Below are 17,799 nucleotides of genomic sequence, written 5' to 3'. Positions count from 1 at the left end.
AACATACAAAATGGTTTCCATCAGTTCATCAGATCTTTACAAATGAAGTAAGCAGGACCAGTATTATTATTCCTATTTTAAGATGAGAAAACAAACTTATAAATATTAAGTGACTTGCCCAAAATCATCTATGTCTTCTACTTCCTAGATCAGGGCTCTCTTGTACTAAACAACGATTACCACAAGTAAAGATTTTTCCAAATGCAGTATTTGTCAAACAAGGATGGGGAGGTAGGGATAAAAGGATAGTAGGAAATGGAATTGGCTTGGATATACCACCCAGAGTCTGAGAATCTGCTATGAGAATGTTTTCATTCAGATGGTCAGCTTACAGCCATTCAATTTCATTGTCCACATTTAAGCTTACAATCATATTGGAGCCAAGTAGAACTATGTACTTTAGAGTTGAAGGTTAAAGAAAAGAAAAATACAGAAGCATATTTGACATGTAAATAATATATTTGCTCCGTGTGGAGGGCAAATGATATGACCATGACCCCAGCTTTCAAATAAAAGTTTTAGAGTAATAATTTTGCCTTTCCCAAAATGTTATAAATGGTTTCATACCTTTACTAAATGGATTCAACCATATAAGACTGGTTTCTTTCATTTGACACAGCATAATAACTAAGGTTCATCCATGTTGTGTGTTTCATAGTTTTCTAAATTTTTATTGAATAGTATTCCATTGTATGGATTTACCACAATTTATATATCCATTTACAATTGAACTGTCTTTGCACCTTTGTCAAAAATTGGGTCTATTCTGGATTTTCTATTTTGTTCCACTGATATATGTGTCAGTTCTTTCATCAATAACATGCTGTGTTGGTTACTGAGGCTTTTTGGTTTCTTAAATCTGACTGTATGCCTTCTAACATTGTTTTCTTTTTCTAAATTGTTTTGGCTATAGTTTCTTAACCTTTCCATATAAGTTTGTCTATTTACACAAAAATAATCTTGCTAGGACTTTTTGAGATTATATTCATTGAGAGAAATGGTATCTTAACTATACTGAATCTCTCAATCCATTATCACATTATATCTTCCATTTATTTGGGTCTTTGATTTCTTTCATCAGGTTTTATAGTTTTCAGTATGCAGACTTTGTACATATTTTGTTAGACTTAAGTATGTATTTTTTTTTAAATTGGAGCTATTATGAATGGTACTTTAAAAGACGTTTACAATTGTTCATTGCTAGTATATAGAAATATGACTTATTTTTATATTCCAACCTTGTATACTGCAACTTTGCTAAACTCATTTATGACTTTTAGAAACCTGTTTCTTTTTATAGATCTCTTGGTATTTTCTGTGTAGGCAATCATGCCCTCTTTGAACAGATACAGTTTGTTTAAGTTTTTCCTTTTTAATCTCTATGCTTTTTATTTACTTTTCTTGCCATATTGCGCTGGCTAGAACTTCCACTAATATGTAAAACAAGTGGTGAGAGTGAACATCTTTGCCTTATTCCCAGTCTTAGGAAGAAAGCATTTAGTTTTTCATCATTAATTATGATTCAGCTGTAGAAATTTTTTGTCGATGCCTCTTATTTAGAGAAAGAAGTTTCCTTGTATTTCTAGTAAGCTGAGTGTTTTTATCTCAGAGGGATGTTGACTTTCATCTAATGCTTTTTCAATATCTATTGAAATAATCATATGGTTTTACTTCTGGAGTCTACTATTATGGTGGATTACAGTTACTAATTAATTTTCAAATATGAAACCAACCTTGAATTCCCAGGATAAAATGCTTTGGTGTACTATTCTTTTTCTATATCACTGGATTCAATTTACTAATACTTTACTGAAGATTTGTATATGGTTACAAGGTATATTGTGTCAAAGTTTTATTTTTATGTACTGTCATTGCATGATTTTGATATCAGATTAAGGATGGCCTCATAAAACAAGATGGGAAGTATTCTGTCTTTTATTTTCTGAAGGAGAATGCAAGAAACTAGTATCATTTCTTCCTGAAATGTTTGGTAGAATTTGTCAGGAAAACTATTTGGGCCTGTAGTTCTCTTTTGAAAGGCCACAAATACTAATTCAATTTCTTCAACAGATACAGTAGTATTCAGTTATCTATTTCATCTTCAATGAATATTGGTAGTTTGAGTCTTTCAAAAGATGGTCTATTTCAACTAAGTTGTGAAATTCATGTGAATAGTTTCTAACATCCCTTTATTACCCTTTAATGTCTGTGGCATCTGTAGTTATATACCCTCTTTCATTCCTGATATTAATAATTTGCCTTCTCTTTCTTGGTCAGTCTGGCTAAAGGATTCTAAGTTTTTATTTTTTAAAAAAACTACCATTTGTTTTCATTGATTTTCTCTTATCATTTTTTCTGTATTCAATTTCATTAATTCCTGCTCTTATCTTCCCTCTACTTTGCCTCTATTTTCTTTGAGTTTTGTTATTTTCTGTTTGTCCATCTTTTTTTTTTTTTTTGAAAGCTTTAATAAATACAATTACTGTACAGTAAACTGCAAATATTTGAAGTGTACAACTGGATGTTTTGATATACAAAAACAACTGTGAAACTATCACCACACTCAAGATAATAAATATATCCATCACCCTCAAAACTTTTCTCATATCTCCTCATGATCTCTCCCTCCTGCCATTCCAAATCCCTAGGCAACTTATACTTTCTGATAATATAATTTGCATTTTCAAGACTTTTATATAAAATGGAACTTTCTGTTAAACTTTTTATTTTGGAATAGTTTTAGAGTTACAGAAAAACTGCAAAGGTAGTACAGAGAGGTGCCATATGTCCAACACCCAGTTTCATTATTAACATCTTACATTAGTATGGTATATTTGTACAATTAATAAACTAATTTTGATACATTATTGTCAACTAACATCCAAAGTTTATTCAAATTTCCTCAACTTTTACCTGATATCCTTTTTCTGTTGCAGGATCCCATTCAGGATACCACATTACATTTAATACTCATGTCTTCTTAGGCTCTTCTTGGTTGTGATGGTTTCTCAAACTTTCCTTGTTTTGATGACCTTGACAATTTTGAGGAGTATTAGTCAAGTAAGTTGTAGAGTACCCCTCAGTTGGTATTTGTGTTAAGTGTTTTTTTTTTTTTCCTGTATTAGCTGGGGTTATAGGTTATTGAGAAGAGGAAACAGAAGTTAAGTGTCTTTTTTTATATCATATTATATCAAAGGTATATACTATCATCATGACTTATCATTGTCGATGCTGATCTTGATCACCTGGTTGAGGTAGTGTTTGTCAAGTGTCTCCTCTATATTATTACTTTTCTTTCTCCCTTTCCATACTGTGCAATGAAATCACTATGCCCAGCACATACTTAAGGAATGGGGAGTTATACTCTACCTCCTTGAAAGCAGAGTGGAAATTCTCTGCGTGGGCAATGTGTCTCATTCATCTATCTATCTGTCTGTCTGTCTGTCTAGTCTGTCTATCTATCTATCTATCTATCTATCTATCTATCTATCTATCTATCATCTATTATCTATCTAGCTAGCTATGTATCATCTATCATCTATCTATCTAATCATTTATTTACATCAGTATGGACCCACAGATATTTTTTAAAATTTGGGGCTGTAATTCAATACTACATTTTCTTGCTCAAATTATCAAGCTTTGGCCACTGGAAACTCTTTCAATTGCCTTCCATGTCCCTTTGATATACAACTGTGTGCACACACGCATATGCACGCATATTGGAGCACTTAGTTATTTCCCACCACTACAAAATGGCCCATGCACATTTTCTATACTTACTACCCCAGTCCTAGAATTAGCCATTTCTCCAAGCAGCCCTAGTTCCTTTTATTGGAGAATGGTATTAGAAATCAAGACTTTGGAACTAGATGTGCTTGCTGCTACTGAGGTGTTGTTGCTTCTAGGCCCTCTCAGCTGTCAGAACAAAGAAATATATGTGTATACTAATGTGAATATATACTCATATCTATTTCTATATGTAACCATCTATATCTATAATAAGGTAAACGTAAGTTCTTCCTGGTATCTCCAACTCTGATTCACTGCTGTATGATTCATTTTAGCTTCCTCTCCTTTCATATCAGAAAACTCCCACTTCAACAGTGAGAAACCCGGCTTCTACCATCCACTATCCATTTACTTACTTGTTCAATTTCATTATACGCACATGGCAATACCAGCACTGTGTACCTATACAGTTAAAAACTATTTCCCCATAGGAAGCAACTTTATCAACTAGAGAACAACACTACGTAGTTTTCTTTTGCCTCTGGTCTTACAGACTCCACTTACGTCCAAATTTACTTAGGTCAGCACTTATCATATCATCTTCGGTGAAGTTGTTTCATACATTTGTAATACAGTTAGACTGCTTTGTCACATTTGTATTTTATTTTTGGATTCCTCAACCTACTAAGTGATTTTTGAAAAAAAAATTGCACACATTAAGGTTTACTCTTTATACTTTAAGTGTTATGGGTTTGGACAAGTACTTAATGTCATGTATCCACAATTAAGTATCATACACGATAGTTATGTATCATACACCTTAGTAAATCCCCTGTGCTTCCCTGATCCTTGGCATCTACTGACCTTTTTTACCATTAGCTAGAGTTTTGCATTTTCCAGAATGTAATTAACTGCAATCACACTCCATGGAGCCTTTTCAGACTGCTACCACTTAGCAATATGCATTTAAAATTCATACATATCTTTCTGTAGCTTTATAGTTAATTTCTTTATAATCACTGAATAATGTTCCATTGTATGGATGTACCACAGTCTGTTTACCCATCACCTATTGAAGGATGTTTTGGTTGCTTCCAGTTTTGGGGAATCTGAGTAAAATTGATATAATCTTCTATGTGCAGTTTTTGTGTGGACAGTTTTTTAAATCATTGCAATAAGTTCCTAGGAGTGTGACTGCTGGATTATATGGTAAGACTATATTTAGCTTTGCAAGAAATTGCCGAAATGGCTGTACCATTTCATTACTACCAGCAATAAAATGAATTCCTATTGTTCTGCATCCTTGTCAACAACTGGCAGTCAGTTTTGTGTGTGTATGTGTTTAGCCATTCTAAAAGATGTATAGTGGTATATCATTGTTGTCTTAATTTTCAATTCCCTAATGACAAATAATGTTAAGCATCTTTTCATATGCTTATTTGCCATGAGTATCTTTAGTGAATTTAGATATTTCTTCTTTTTCAGTATATGCATTGAAGGTTATAAACTGCCCTCTAAGCACTGCTTTTCCTAAATCCCCCAAATTTTGATAAACTGTATTTTCATTATCATTTAGTTAAAAATATGTTAAAATTCCTCTTGAGACCTCTTCTTTGACTCATGTATTATTCAGAAGTATGTTCTTTAATTAATTTCCAAACATTTGGGAATTTTTCCAGCTTACTTTCTGCTATCAATTTCTAGTTTAATTCCACTGTGATCTGCATATATACTTTGTACGAGTACTATTTTTAAACTTGTTAAGGTGTGGTTTATACAGAATGTGCTCCATCTTGGTGAACAATCCATGTGAGCTAGAGAAGAATGCAGATTCTGTTGTTAAATGGCATATTCTGTAAATGTTAATTAGATCAAGTTGACTGATAGTGTTGTTCATGTCATCTACATACTTACTGATTTTCTGTCTGCTTGATCTATCAATTATTGAAACAGAAATGCTGAAGTCTCCAACTGTAATAGTAGATTTGTTTTTTCTCCTTTTCAATTCTATCAGCTTTTGTCTCATGTGTTTTGACACTCTGTTTAGGATTGTTAAGTCTTGGAGAACTGGCCACCAAATCATTCATAATGTCCCTCTGTATCCCTCATAATTTTCATTGTTCTAAAATCTGCTTTGTCTGAAATTAATATAGGTACTCCAGCTTCCTTTTGGTTAGTGATAGTATGGTAGTATGGTATAACTTTCTCCACTTATTTCCTTTTTACCTTATTCTTTAGAGTTTCTTACAGACAACACATAATTGGGTCTTCTTTTTTTTTGTATATAAAGGTCTGGTTTTTTCTTAATCTACTCTGAAAATTTCTGTTTTTAATTCAGTATTTATACCCTTCATATTTAACCTGACTACTGACATAGATTAATATCCACTATGTAACTGCTGTCTACTTGTTGCATTTTTCTTCCTGACATTTTCTGCCTCTTCTAATTTTAATTGAAATTTTCTATGATTTTATTTAATCTCTTCTCTTAATGTATCAATTATACTTCTTTTTAGAATTCAATGTTTGTCCTAGTGTTTGCAATACACATTTTTAACTGAACTATGTCCACCTTTAAATAACACTATATTGCTTCACTTGTAGTGCAGCTACCTTATAATAATGTATTTCCAAGTCTTTTCTCCTCTTATGACACTGTTGTAATTCATCTCATTTATTCATATTCTAAAATCACCCTGTACACTGTTACTATTATCACTTCAAAAAATTATCTTTTAGATCAATGACAAATAAGAAAGATTTTATTTTACCTTCATTTTTTCTTATCTGATGCTTTTCCTTTCTTTATGTACATCCAAATTTCTAACATATATAATTATCCTTCTTCCTGAAGAACTCTTTATGATTTTTGCTGGACAAATCTGTTGATAATGAATACCCTTGGTTTTTGTTTGTCTGGAAGTCTCTGTCCTTCACTTTTGAAGGATAATTTCACTGGATAAAGAATTAATTATAGTTTAGTGGGGTGTTTTCTTTCAACTTTTAAATATTTCACTCCACTCTCTTCTTGCCTGCATGGTGATGAGAAGTCTGCTCTTTCGTAAGTAAGGTTTTTTCCATCCTGCCTCTGGCTTCTTTCATGATTTTCTTAGTCTTTGGTTTTCTGCAGTTTAAATATGATGTGCCCAGGTGCAGTTGTTTTGGTATTTATTGTGCTTGGTGCTTTTTAGCTAGGCTTCCTGAACCTATATTTTGATGTCTGTCATTAATTTGTAACATTCTCTGCCATTCTTACTTCAAATATTTCTTTTACTCCTTCTTTCTCCTTCTGATATTCCAATTAAGCTTTCCAAAATTATCCCCTAATTCTTGTGAATTATCTTCAACTTCACTGATACTTTCCTCAGTTGTGTTGTGTGCTCATCCATCTGTTGATGAGACCACCAAAAGCACTTATTTCTGTTACAGTGTTTACTTTTAGCATTTCCATTTGATTCTTTCTTAGAGTTTCTTTCTGCTCACATTATTTATGTGTTCTTGCATATTGCCTACTTTTACCATTAGAATTTTCAACATATTAATCAGTCATTTTAAATTCCCTATCTGACAATTCCAACATCTGCAGTATCTGAGTCTGGTTCTGATGCTTACTTTTGTCTCTTCAGTTTTTTTTTTTCCCTTGCATTTAGGCATGCTTTCTAATTTTTTTTTGTTGAAAGTTTACCACGTAGCATTGGATAATAAGAAAAGAGGGAAACAGGCATTTACTGTGTGGATTTGTTAATCTGGCCAGGAGGTGGGCTGTGTTTAATGTTTGCTGTAGGTGTCAGAAGCTTCAAGTTCCTCTGGTAATCTTGTTTTGACTCTGGGCTTCCCTCAGTACTCCTCAGAGAGAGTCCATGTCTTGTAGCTATTAGCCATAATCTGTTGTTCTTATACTGGAGCTCCATTATATATCTACATATTTGCATAGTTTTTTTTTTTTCTTTTTGCTGTTGGTATGAAGGTAAAGTGTGGGGGAGGAAAAGCATGCTATAATTTTAGATATAAATCTCTCTCTTTTTTTAATTGGCCTATGTCTCTAGGATGTGAACTTCACAGGTATTTCTCCAGTGAGATAGCTTCCCTCTGCTTAAGATAGGAAGGCTGGAAGGGGCTGGAGAAGGACAGATGTCCTACTCAAACTGGAATATGGCTCTGGTAATGTATTTTCCCCCAGAGAGTAGACCTTGGTTGGGAGTGCTGTGGGCATGTTTCACAATGATTATCCTTCTCTCCTCTTGCAAAAGCCACAAGGAGTTTCTTCCCCAGGATCTTCATCTTGAGAACCTGATGGGGTTCCTGGAAGTGAAACCCACGAGAGCCTTCCTAAGACTGCTGCTCCCAGGAGTTTCATACTCTCACTCAAGTCCATACTCAACCTCCAGCAACTTGTCAAAATTACCTTTTAAATGTTTTTCTTAACAATTTATGGCTCCAGTGGCTTCTGTTCTACTGGTAACCAGATCTCTGCTGCAATTCTCTGGATTTGCCTCTCTCCAGATTTCAGGTTGGTGGCTGCTCTTGTAAAAACAGGAATGATGACTTCCAGGTTTGTTATATGTCAGAGCTAAAACCAGAAGTCTCTTTCCTTCTTCCTTCATTCTTCTGCTTCCTAATTCCTGCCTTCTTTTGGATTACTTGAATATCTGCATATTTATATAGTTGGTTTTTCTTTTTTGGTGATGTTCTAGAGATTATAATACGCATACTTCAGTTTTCAGTCTACTTAAAATTAAAATTTTACTACTACAAGTGAAACTTACAAACATTTGGTTCCCTTTAAACTCTTCCCCCTTTATATTGCAGTTGTCATGTATATACATCTACATACACTGGAAACCTCATAAGATAATGTTATATAATTTTTTATTTCAACCATGATACATATTTTAATGAACACAAGAGAAATACAGTCTATTTATCCAGATATTTACCATCTCTGTTGCTCTTCTTCCTTTAGCGAAGTTCCAAATTTCTCTCTGGTATCACTTCTCTTCTTCCTAAACAACTTCCTTTTGCATTTCTTTTAGAGCAGGACTGCTTGTGACGAATTATCTTTGGTTTTAGTAATTTAATTATGATATATTTGGGTGTGGTTTTTTTGTGCTCACTGAGCTTCTTCAACTTGTAAATTTATGTGTTTTGCCAAATTTAGGAAGCCTTCAGCTGTATGTCTTTTTTTCTCTCTGCATTAATTTCTTTCCTCTCCTACCATAATTTCAACGACATATATATTAGGTGTTTTTACATCATCCCACAGGTCCTAAGCTCTATTCTTTTTTTAATGATTGTTTTTCCGTTGTTTACATTAGAAAATTTCCTCTGATCTTCTGTATTAATCTCCTCTTTCCTCTGCCGTCTTATTCTGTCTCAGAGTTTTAGGTAGCTGTGCAGTCACTGTTGCTCCCACCACAGCCACAAAAGTGCAGTTTAAAGAGTGTGCCTTACCTAGAGACAGGACTAAGAAAAACAACAACAAACAGAATTTCCCTCACCTTTTCCTTCCTGAAGAAGCTTCAGTTCTGGGATTCAGACTGCCTTGAATCTAAGCTGGGAGATGTGGGGGAAAACAGAAAAACAAGAAAATTCACTACTGCATCTTTCTTCAAGTTTGGATTTCTAACCCCAAACTGCTTCCTATTATTTACTTTTCAGAGTCTTCCCGTAACTACATTATGTGCTCTGTTCAAGGATTTTAGGTGTAATCAGCAGGAGAGATAGAGTGACATGTGCTTATTCCATCTTAATTGGAACTAGAAACCAATTTCACCACTTTTTATTTTAATAAAAAGCAATTTACAAATAAAAAAAATATTTTAAGTACAACTAGACTTTCAATATGCTCCACCTTGATCTTAGTGTAAAATTAGCAAACATGTCCTCTAAATAAACCCACAGTAATGCTGTAGTACTTTTGTTACTGTACTTTATGCAACTAAAAAAAATTAAATGCACACTTTCCTTGAAAAACATAATTTTTATATAAAATTTAATAATTACTACATTATTAGTATTACTACAATAATTAATATTATTATTTTAATAATAATAACAAAGATGGTGTCATCATTAATATGGAATTGACTTCCACACCAGGCGAACTGATACATTTTCAAATATATAAACAAAATTTCATAACTGTACTCCATGTTTTTCATTCTTAGGCTACCTATAATGCCTAAGAGCACACAAATCTAAATTTATGACAATCTAAAGAAGCTTATATTTTTGCTAAATATTCAGGAATACAATAAACTAATACAAGATACTAAGATAGTATTTTAATATTCCACATCAAAAGAGAAATTGAAGCTTATTTGAATCTTGATATATTAATGTAATGTAACTATTCAAAACATATGTTCTACATCAAAAGAGACATTCTGTAATTTTTCTTTCACAATTTTACACTGCTTTATTCAGATGTTTGAGTCTGGATCACACTGTCAAATACGGTAGTCACTAGCAACATGTGGTCATCTAAATTAAAATTCATTAAGTTCAACAAAAATAAAATAAATCCCGTTTCTCGATAACATTAGCTATATATCAAGGGCTCAATAGCCACATGTGGCTAGGGGCTACCTTTTAGACAGTGTAGATATAGAACATTTCCATCATCACAGAAAGTTCTATTGGACAGAACTGGACAATAGGAACAATCAAAATTTATGGGACCAAAGTTCCTGAGGTATCTATAGGCCAAAACTGTGTTATCCCTTATTAGCTTATGGTGAAAAGAATTTCAAATTATTATTATTATTTTTTAATATGAACTTCTTATTTTAAATTTCCCAGTTGGAAGTATTTTTAGGAGTTACTGTATGTTAGTATTTATTCGAACCTGTGATTTCACCAAGCCATATATTTGATTCAGGGCTTACTGAGGAGGTACAAAATGACTTAATTTTTTAAAAAGACAATCAAGGGCAGTTTTTAATTTAGAGCTGAACTTCTGTTAAGAAAACTCGCCCTATTGGGTCAACTGCTGCTCAGGCTGGTAGGGAAGCTGGACTCCAATTGCTGTTCCAGGCTTGGGTGAGTGTGACCATCCAGCTGAATCAACATCTTCACGGATGGACTGAAGGCAAGAAAGGTCAAGAGCTTTAATCCATGTTCTGAATAGCAATATCTCACTGGCTTATGAAGAGCACCTTCAGCTCACGTGAGCCAGACACCAATCCTACAATTTTTTTTCTTCAATTTGATGACTTTGGATAGATGTATACACCAATGAAACCACTACCACAATCAAAATAGCTAACATTTCTATCATTCCCCAAGAGATGCAAATTTTCAATTCCCAATTTATCCCTTTCCCTTGGTAACCATAAGTTTGTTCTCTATGTCTGTGAGTCTGTTTCTGTTTTGTAGATAATTTCCTTTGTGTCCTTTTTTTTTTTTATTTTAGATTCCATATATAAGCAATATTATATGGTATTTTTCTTTCTCTTTCTGGCTTACTTCACCTATAATGACAACCTCCAGGTCCATTCATGTTGCTGCAAATGGCATTATTTTATTCTTTTTATGGCTGAGTAGTATTCCATTGCATTTACACACCACAACTTCTTTATTCAGTCAGCTGCAGATGGACATTTAGCTAGTTTCTATGTCTTGGCTATTGTAAATAGTGCTGCTGTGAACACTGGGGTACATCTGTCTTTCTGAATTATATTTTCACTGGATATATGCCCAGTAGTGGGACTGCTGGATCATACAGTAAGTCTATTTTTAGTTTTTTGAGGAATTTCCGTACTGTCCTCCATAGTGGCTGCACCAATTTACACTCTTACCAAAAGTGTAAGAGGGTTCCTTTTTCTCCACACCCTCTTCAGCATTTACTGTTTGTGTAATTTTTGATGATGGTGATTCTCACTGGTATGAGGTGGTATCTCAGTAGTTCTGATTTGCATTTCTCTAACAATTAGTGATGTTGAGCATCTTCTCATGCGCTTGTTGGCCATCTCTGGATATCCTCTTTGGAGAGATTTCTATTTATGTCTTTTGCCCATTTTTTGACTGGGTTGCTTGTTTTTTTTTTGTTTTTGTTTTTTTTGATATTAAGCTGTATAAGCTGTTTGTATACTTTGGAAATTAGTCCCTTGTCGGTTGCATCATTTGCAAATATTTTCTTCCACCCTGTGGGTTGTTTTTTCATTTTGTTGATGGTATCCCTAGCCGTGCAAAAGCTTTAAGTTTAATTAGATCCCATTTGTTTATTTTTGCTTTTATTTCCATTATTCTAGGAGCTGGTTCGAAAAAAATATTGTTGTGATTTATGTCAAAGAGTGTTCTGCCTGCCTATGTTTTCCTCCAGGAGTTTTATAATATCTGTTCTTACATTTTAAGTATCTAATCCATCTTGAGTTTATTTTTGTATATGGTGTTACAGAACATTCTAATTTCACTCTTACAGGTAGCTGTCCAGTTTTCCCAGCACCACTTGTTTAAGAGACTGTCTTTTCTCCATTATATATTCATGAATCCTTTGTCGTAGATTAATTGACCATAAGTGCATGGGTTTATTTCTGGACTTTCTATCCTGTTCCATTGATCTGTACGTCTATCTTTTGAGCCAGTACCATAGTGTTTTGATTACTGTAGCTTTGTAGTATAGTCTGAAGTCCGATTCCCTCAGCTGTGTTCTCCTTTTCCAAGACTCTTTTGGCTATTGGGGGTCTTTTGCATTTCCACACAAGTTTTAACTTTTTTTGTTCTAGCTCTGTGAAAAATGTCAAAATGACTTAAATTTTTTAATTACAGATCTTTCTCAACTATGGGGTTACATCCTTATGAACCCATTTTAAGTTGAAAATATCATAACCTGAAAATGTATTTCACACACTTAACCTACTGAACATCATAGCCTAGTTTAGCCTAACGTAAACATGCTCAGAACACTTACATTAGCCTAATCATCTAACACAAAGCCTACTGTATAATAAAGTGCTGAATATCTCATGTAATTTACTGAACACTGTACTGAAAGTGAAAAACAGAGTGGTTGTATGGATACAGAGTGGTTGTAAGTGTATCAGTTGTTTTCTCTCATGATGGTGTGGCTGACTGGGAGCTGTGGCTTGCTGCCTATGCCCAGCATCACAACAGAGCATTGTAGCTGCATGTCACTAGGCTGGGAAAATATAAGAATTCAAAATTTGAAGTACACTTTCTACTGAATGCATACTGCTTTTGCTTCATCATAAAGTTGAAAAATTGTAAGTTGAACCATCATCAAGTCAGGGGACCATCTGTACTAGGAAATAACAAATGTAATGACAGAAACTTGTTTGATAAATACCCAGGATCAAAAGATACAGGAAAAAAGATGTCGAAGCTTGCATTATCTTGGCTGATTATCCACTTAAACACTGAATAATAGTAGGTATATTGATAATATTAAACAAAACTGCTGATAGATAGATAATACTTTTCTTAAAACTGTTCTGAATAGATTTGAAGAGAATATTATAGATGGGAAGAACCACAGACTTGGATTTAAGTTTGTTATTTCTTTGAATTAACTGGTTCCTCACACACCGAGTATTTTAAAGAACCCAGGATCTGTCATACTTGCTGAACCCATAGATGGGTTTATGAGACTTTTTAACCAGTCAGTTATCTCTATAATCCTTGGCGTCCTCTTCTGTAAAATAAGATCATTAATTCCTTCCCTGACTATTATCATTGGTTTTATGTATAACTCAAATAAGATGATGTAAGTGAAATGGCTTTGTAAACTGTAAATATTATAAAAATGCAGACTGGTATTACATTAACATATTTTATTAATAACTACACAACTACCATTTACTTAGATTAAGGAAGGTCAAACTATACTTCAATATCATTTTTTAATGTCTAGACACTGGAAGCATTCAAACAACCAAATGGTTCAAACAAGATTTTTTTAAAATATTGTGTTGTAATATTGCAGTATGTCTATGAGAAAGCAGCGAGTGTGCCGTAACAGTCAATTTATGCAGTGATATCAAGGAAATAATGCTCTTAAAATATGAACGGTATCAGTTCTCTGTGTCCCACACTGTACAATATATCTTGTATGCCAAAACGTCCTTTTTAAAATTGTGCTTTTTAAAAAGTAAGGTACCTATATTACGAAAATAATTTTAATAAAAAATAGATTAGATTATGAACAGTCCTGGGCAAAGCCTTTTGTCTGCATAATAAAAAATTTTGCAAATCAGTTGTCCTTAAATAAAAAATTCCCATTTAAACATATATTTATCTTTAATATAATGTTATGATATAAAAATAGAAAATATTAAATTGTATTCAAAACATAAAATGTTTTCACTGGAGGTACTCTTAAACTAATAAATCTCCAGATAGAAACAGAGTCACTACAGACTCTATTCAATACGTTCTTGAAACAACTTTTCAGAAGTCATGGTCCAACAGGGAATAAGAGCTAAATTTGCTGTGTATAGCTATCAAATATAAGAAAAACAGAGGCAAAAAAGGACAAAACTTACATTTGTATCATAGTCAGACACAGTAAACTAGTTCAGTAATACACTAGGAACAATTAAACATTTATGGCAAATGATTAATTGTTCTTGAAGAATTTTTAACAAAATAGCCCTACTGATACACTAACCCAAACACATTTGTGAAATACTTCTCACATACCAAAGAACTCCAGCCACTCGATCTATACAGAAGACACCGCAATAAATATAATAATAAAATTTGACCATTTTAGAATTCTAACAGCCTTGACTATTAGTATGATCAGCTTAAAGGACTTTAAAGGATAAGGAAATTTTCATGCACCAAAAGACCCGTCAAGAGTAGAAAGGGGAGTTCAGTGTATACTAGGTATTGAGGAAAATGGAATGGAATATGTGAAATTTGAGAAGAGTCTTAGAGGCTAAGTAGGATTTAGGTAGACCAGAAAAAGTAACAAAGGTAATTCAAGAAGTTAAAACTCTATGAACAAAGGCTTAGAGTTAAGAATAAATATGACATGCTCTATTCTCTCCACTCTCCTTTTCACATTAAGAAATGTAAAGAAGAAAATAAGGGAAGATATGATAGAAAGTAATAGCAGGAAGAGGGCTGCTTTGTGTAGAGAGGTCAAAAGTGTCTGAGGAACATGATCTTTCCGTTGAGTTTTAAGACCTAAAGTATAAATATAAAGAGCAAGTTAAGGGATGATGGAAGAAGAGTACACCAGGAAGAAGGAACAATGAATCAAAGACCCAAAAGAAGGAAGAGGCAGAAACAGTACAACTACCGGGCAGAGAATGGATGGGGAAACGGTCTTAGGGTAAGGATAGAAGCAGAGAAAACCATCAAGACTACTGTTAACAGCCCAGGCAAGAGATGGCGGCCACTTAAACCTCGACAGTGGGAGGAGAGAGAGAGAGATGGACAGATTTTTCACATATTTTGGAGAAACAGGAGATTGGCCAATAGTTTGAACCTAGAGAATAAACAAAAGGAAGTTACCAAAAAAATATTACCTGTTTTCGGCTTAATAAATAGTGATTCCAATTACTAACAGGAGGAAGAGTGAAGAAGAAAGAGGTTGGAAGAATGTTGTAATAAAGATTTTGTTGGACAAAAAATTGGAGATTTCAAAAAAAGAGGTGGATATGAGTCTGAAACACATAATTGCATTCTAAATTTTAATTATATGCATATGTTATCCACTATTTTATATTTCTGGTTATCCAGGGGAAGAAAGAACAACTTAATTTTACATAAACTATTAAATAAATCCTCCTCTCAGTGGTGACTGTGAGTCTGATACACACGCCAAAGGTCAGTCTCTCTGTACTTCCTCTTCTCTGCCAACTCCCAATGTCTTAGTTCTGACTCTCATTGTATTTGTCATATTACTAAAACACAACCATATTTCTAAAACACAATCTTATTTATTCCAAAGATAAATATACTCAAGTAACTTCCCATGGCCTACAAAATCCCAACCCTTGGCATAGTAACCAAACCTTTGCCAACCTTAAGAAGGCCTCCATTTGGCTCCATTTCACCAATTTATATCTCACCAATAATAGTATTAAATTAACTGCCATTTCTTGAGAACAACTTGCCTTTTCTTAACTCTATGCCTTTGCAAACACCATCTCCCACTTTAGTTCAAAAATCATACTTGAAAGTTAAACAATGGATTTGTGATAGGCAGAAGACTCCCCTTTACCCCGTTTGTTTCATCTATTCTCTGGAACCTGTAAAAGTGTTACAATATATGGCTAAAGAAACTCTGCAGATATAATTAAAGTTACTAATTAATGACCTTAAAATAGGTTCCTGTGGATTATCTAGGCAGGCCAAATCCAATCACATTAGCTTTTAAAAGCAAAGAACTTTCTCTAGCTTGAAGCAGAAGACAGCCAGGACAAGAAGTTGTCAGACTGCAAGCATGAAAAGGAGTCACTGAACCACTGCTGGCTCTGAAATATTAAGAGTCCATGTGCAAAGACCAGAGAGGGACCTCTAGGAGGTAAGAGCAGCCCCAAGACGACAGACAGCAAGAAAACAGAGACCTCAGTCCTATAATCACTAGGAACTGGATTCTGCCAAAATACGAATGCGCTTGGAAGCAGATTCTCCCCTAGAAACTCCAGCTAAGAACCTGCCAGAATTCTGACTTATAGAATTGTGAGACAAGAAATGGGTGTTGTTTTTAACTGCTAAATTTATGGTAATTTGTTATAGCAGTAATAGAAAGTATTAGAACACTAACACCAGGCTTAAGTGTAACAAGGTGATGGGTGTGGGAAAAGTGGAATTGTATTTCCAGAGTGCTAAAATACATAAAGTATGAAAACATAAAATTTCTAATCATAGTTGATGCAGGCACTTTCTGCCTTTAGCCCTTATAATCCTTCATGGTGACTGGAACCTTCCCATTGACTCATCACTGGCTCACTAGCCAAGATTATGTCCAGGCAGCCCAACATCTAATTTTCCATGTAAGGACTTTCCAACCTGGAACAGAAATGAAGACAATAACAATTATCTCCTCAACTTCCACTAACACTACACAGAGTCACTCTCCTCACTCATAAGAGAATTCTCATCAGTGTAGACGAGGGCAAGTTGCAGGTGTCAGGTATCTGACAGCTGGCATGGTAGGTCTGGCTCCACAGAACAGGAAGGTGAATGCAGGAGGCTCAGATTTCAGCACTGCATATGTCCATCCCAGAAAAATTCAGTTCACCTTTACCCAGAATTACCATGATGGAAGCCAGGTCTTCCCTACTAAAATACAAAAGCTTGAAAACCTCACTCTTCATGGGGATGTTTGACAAAGCATTCTGGATATGAAAGGCAATACAGTAGTACTAATATGAAATGTTAGAATGTGCAGATAAACTAGTAGTCAAAAATATCTAACATAAAAGTTCCATTTCTGTAAGATGACTTTCCCCTGGCAAATTCCTACTTGTTACTCAAAGTCCATTTAAACATTATTTCCTCTGTTCCAGTTCCTAACCTACATTAGCACCCACATGACTGTACTGACAACACTGTGCAATAATTATATGCTTATATTTTTGACTCTTTGAGCTTCTCCCATAATTTCTTCCTCTAGAATCTAACACAATGGTAATCACACAGTAAACATTCAATAAATGGTTTTTGAATTGATTAAATTTTAGAGCATCGCAGTGCTTTCATGAGATAATTTTAGGTTTCTCAAGTCAAAGCTGAGTCACATGTAGAAACACGGCCTTTATTAGGTCCCAGAGCAGCACACATGTTTCTGCGCTACTTTAGGAGACTATGCATTTCCACTATCTTTGATTTCTCTAATTTTTTTAAATATTGGATACAAAGCTGTAAGTAAATACAAAACTTATTGTCTAGGATACTTTGGAATCTATTTACTTATAAAATATGTATTTTAAATGTTGTCAGATTGACGATAATACTAACTTCTTATATGTCAGGCATTGTTCTAAGCATTTTACATGAAATAACATATTTATTCCTCACAACAACCTACTTTTTTTTTCTATTTTTATGTTTTAAGTTTACAATAATAAAATTTAGATTTTTTCCATTTTA

General features: G+C 33.9%; 1 protein-coding gene across 1 annotated transcript in view; it reads right to left on the bottom strand.

Moving 5' to 3' along the window:
• PRKACB (protein kinase cAMP-activated catalytic subunit beta) overlaps nucleotides 1–17,799 on the bottom strand; it is a 116,922-nt gene that overhangs the window by 69,761 nt on the left and 29,362 nt on the right. The window lies entirely within an intron of this gene.

This window comes from Camelus ferus, chromosome 13, assembly GCF_009834535.1.
Source record: "Camelus ferus isolate YT-003-E chromosome 13, BCGSAC_Cfer_1.0, whole genome shotgun sequence".
NCBI lineage: Eukaryota > Metazoa > Chordata > Mammalia > Artiodactyla > Camelidae > Camelus > Camelus ferus.
Note: the sequence above shows the minus strand (reverse complement) of the source record. Positions and strands in the feature narration are given on the sequence as shown.